Source organism: Budorcas taxicolor, chromosome 1 (assembly GCF_023091745.1).
Source record: "Budorcas taxicolor isolate Tak-1 chromosome 1, Takin1.1, whole genome shotgun sequence".
Classification (NCBI taxonomy): domain Eukaryota; kingdom Metazoa; phylum Chordata; class Mammalia; order Artiodactyla; family Bovidae; genus Budorcas; species Budorcas taxicolor.
Genome location: NC_068910.1, coordinates 111,182,908 through 111,187,364, shown reverse-complemented (window position 1 = coordinate 111,187,364; position 4,457 = coordinate 111,182,908). Strand labels below are relative to the sequence as shown.

Below are 4,457 nucleotides of genomic sequence, written 5' to 3'. Positions count from 1 at the left end.
GTCTCTCCCCTTGGATGGGTTAGAAAGACTCCAGGCAGAAGGACCCTTGTTGGGGACTGATTCAAAATGGTCAGTAACAACTGCAAAACATTGCAAACTCTTTCCCAGAATGATCAAGAAGTAAGCCCTGGAAGTTTAGTATTAAGCCCTCCTCTATGGGTTTTAAATTTGTAAAAATATTATATGCTTCCTCAGAGTGGTATAAGATTCTTGGCAGGTATGGATGGATTAATTTAAAAGGTATCAAAGCCATCACAGTTACCCTCCCCCAGAAGAATTCCCTAACCAGGACATGCCATAGACAGACAGCAGCCCACTCTGCACAGGTTACCTGGTGTGGGGCTAGGTGGGATGGGATGTAAATGAAAGTGAGCAAAGAGACAAACAGAGTAAACTGAAGTGCACCAAGGCATTGGTACATGAAATCATCGAGGCACTGCCCTCTAATACTAAAGGTCATTAGGAAATGTAGAGTAGAGTAAGCTACCTTTCCATATAAATCCAAATCAAAAGGCAGAAGGGAATGCTTATAATTCTGTTCATGATAAAATAGTCAAAGAAGAAAAGAGGCAAAGATGCAGAAAATTGACATGCAGATGAGACCCACATAGATCAAATAGGTTGTCAAGGATGTTCACAGCAAAATGCTTGTGTGGAAACCCAAGCTTTCAGGGAAGTAGGAAAGATCACCAGATTCTCACCCCTGGTGAGGCTACTTTGTGACACAGGTGAAAAGCCAAGTACCCATCTTAGATTTTATAAGCAAATGTGAAAAATGACTGAATCATAGCAAAATCATCACTCATGCCTTTGTAGAATATACAGATGAGAATGTGTTCAAGAAATCTCAAATCTGTTCACAGAAGTGAAATTGTTGGGAATGAAAGTAAGCTCTGCTTTCAGCATGAGGACGCCTTGAGGCTTAACAAGTCACATGTATTTGCCCTAACAAGTCACAGATTAGGGCAGATGTGCAAATCAGACTTATCATTATAGCCTACCAGAAAATTATGATGTCTAGAGTGTAGCTCGAGACCCAAGCTTGAGTTGATGCAAATCAGAAAAGCAGCTTGAGGGATTTCCCTGGCAGTCCAGTGGTTAAGAATCCACACTTCCATTGCAGGAGGCATGAGTTTGATCCCTAGTCTGGGAACTAAGACCTCTCATGCTGCATGGCCAAAAAATAAATAAAAATGAATTTTAAAAAGAGAAATAATTAAAAGAAAAAATCAATTTTAAAAAAGAAAAGAAAAGTAGGTTGATCTTCTCCTTCCTTTCTGGGCTGGATGGAGCCCACAGCAGCTGTGGGAATCTTAGAAGGAAGGCTCCAATTTGTGGGAACCAGTGGTGGTTCATGGGATGGAATTGAGAGTTCCAAGAAGCCTACTACAGGATTCAGACTTGCCCAGTTATGTTTAGAAAACTGAAGAATGTGCTGACAGAAGCCCATTTTTGTGTGACTGAGAAGTCTCTAAGGGGAAAACCCAGGTTGAAAGAGTTATGCATAATGAGCTCCACTAACCACAAAGAGTTCTACGAAGGGATGGATGAGGGGTGTGGACCCAACATGGCAGCACTAACTCTCATAAGTCCCAGTTGGACTAATGTTTGAGACCTGGAGAGAGGGAGGAGACAGTAAAAATCTGAAAGGAGGGGGTTAAAATTTAGCAAGCCCTCAGCACAGGTTTGAGGCCTCACTTCCAGAGTATGGCGCAGCAAGGGAAGAGTGTTTTCCCTTTTGCCACAGCCTGCCCCACCCCACAGCAATGGCTCCCCAAGTATTCCAGGATCCATTAATGCCTGGAGGACATGCAAGTGATGCCCTTTAATAGTTGTTTGGGAGCACATGTGACACTGTCCTTGGTGGTGAAGAATATTCAGGGCGCATTATAAATAAATGAAGCTCTTATGAGAACAAAGGGACCAGGGCCTGTGTAACTGTGATTATTCTGTTTTAATGAGACAATATCATGTTCTTGTTAATCATGTGAGCTCAGGAATCAAATGACCTGGGTTCAAACTCAGGTTCCACACTAACTGCAAACAACTCACCAACGTCTCTGGGTCTCAATTTTCACATCTATTAAGTAGGGATAATGGCAGGACTTAACTCACAGAATCGTTGAGAGGATTAAATAAGTAAAAAGCTCGGAAAAGTTTCTGGTACATAAAAGGGGCTCAACAAGTATTAGGTTTGTTTCTTGTTTTTTGACTAATGAGTGTACCCACTGGCTCGTGATAGCTAAGCAAATACATGAGAGAAATACTTTCTTCACCAAAACCAAAAAAGATTTCTATTACTTACATCAAATCTGCATGCACAATCAGGCTTGAGAGAGCTTCTGGGAGCTATACCAGAGTTCACTGATGTGTATGTGGGTACTTCCTCTTCCAAAAATCACTTAAAGGAGCCTACAGCTCTAAAATATAAAAATAGGTTTAAATAAGTAAGAATCAGAACATAAAATGGAACCAAGATAGAGCTAAAAAACACACACTTGCTAGCGGAGCTACATAATAGAGAGGTCAAAGGTCTTTCAAGATACATAGAACCCTGTTTTGATGTGCCCTAATCTGGCAGGGATGCTGGGACACAGAAATTTATATTAATGTTTCCCTTTTTATATTCCAAGTGCACAATTTTGATGGAGATAGCATATAGTTGCTGTCACACTATGCGGCCCATGTACAGAGTCCTATCAAAAGACAAGAAAGAAGTAAAGAAATAAAACTCAATTCTTTTTCCCTGCCTCAGAAAAAACAACTCCTTGAACCAACTTAAATATGGAAACCTAGAGAGACAAGGTTAAAGTAGTGATTTGTATGGGTGCCAATCAGAAGAGTCAAATATCTTCATTTATTTTAAAGACTCTTTATCATCCAGAAATAATTCATCAGTCATCAATAGAAATCACTCTACGAAGTGGGTATATTAAAGAATTGTTGTTAGAGTGTGTGTAGGTTGCTATGCAAACAAACAATCTGTCCATGTGATCAAAGCCAGTAGGAAAATGCTGAGTTAGGGCAGCTGGGTACCAATTTGGCAAACATAAAAAGATGTCCCCTGAAACCTGAAAGAGACAATATTATTTTACAATTTTAAAGGAAAAAAAGTATTTAAAACATAAAGTTCAATTTGCTTGGAGTATGTGATCATTTAGGCTCAGGGATATGGAAGAGACTAGAAGAGATGGGGAGTTTCTGGTGAGTTCGGCTTCCTCAAAATGGCAGCACCCTTGTTAGTGGAGGTGGAGTTCAGAGGCAGTGTGGAGCTCCTGTTCAACGTGTGGAGAAGCATATAGTCACCTTACCTGGAGGAACCTCCTTGTCTGGATCAAGAAGAATTTGCTAAAAGAGCAGAGTGGCCAGAGCTGTTCATCAGAGGCAACAGCTGTTCATCCCTGCAGTCAGGGGTTCTGGTGCTGATTAACGATGCCTACTGGGAACTGCTGAACTACAGCTTCAGAACCAGGACAGCATCCTCTTCATCTCCATGTTGCACAGTGGCTAAGGGCCACTCTGTGTGTCTGGGCCCCCTTGGGATGGGGAGAACAGGACGATCAGATGTCCCCTGGGGCCCTACTTCCAGATCTCCCTGTCCCCCTTGGCTGCTTTCTCACTCTGTCCCCTGAGCTCCCTCCAGGCAGGGAAAAGAGTCCAGGTGCTAAAAATGAGACTTTCTCAGGCACATGAGCAAGGGAAGGCAGGCAGGCTGGCAGGTGCCTGGGCCAGGCACCCCTTCTCCCAGCAGCTAAGGTGGGGGACGGTGCCCCTCAGTGTGGCAGGAGTGGAGGGGGTCTGTGTGGCCAGGGGACCCTGCAGCTGTCCCTGCTTGTGTGTTACTGAGTTACTGCTGACAAGGCACTGCAGCTCCTGGGCCATGGTGCCTCCCTGGCGAAGATGAATGAACCTCAGTAGCTGATGGCAGGCCCCTCCTTTCTCAAAAATTGGAAACGGAAGCCTCCATCTCAGTTTCCCCATCTGAACAGCAGAGGTCTCTGCCTGTCCCTCACTGATATTATGGAACTCCAGCTGGGGTCCCTTATTCAGTGCTGATCATCCCCCCATGCACACACACAGCAGCTGCTCCTCCAACAACACCCCTCCTCCTGCTCCACCATCCACAGCCCTTAACCCTGGCCAGCCTCTCCACACATGAGCTACCAGGTGGGCTCCTGCAGCTTATTCCACTGGGGACGGAGAGCAGGAAGGTGTACAGCTAGACCTTGAACTGGCAAATGGGGGCATGAGGTGGGGGAATTCAGTTGTGCCTCAGTTTCCACCCCAAATTTTTATAGTATCTGAAATTAAGGGGGCTTCCCATGGTTCAGGCAGTAAAGAATCCACCTGCAATGCAGGAGATGTGAGTTTGATCCCTGGGTCAGGAAGATCCCCTGGAGAAGGGAATGGCTACCACTCCAGTATTTTTGCCTGGAGAGTTCCTTGGACAGAGGAGC

The 4,457-nt window shown here is 44.4% G+C and overlaps 1 pseudogene; it reads left to right on the top strand.

Annotated features, from left to right (window-relative positions):
- The first annotated feature begins 3,224 nt into the window (after positions 1-3,224).
- LOC128056160 (ubiquitin-related modifier 1-like) lies at positions 3,225-3,511 on the top strand (annotated as a pseudogene).
- The last annotated feature ends 946 nt before the right edge of the window (positions 3,512-4,457 follow it).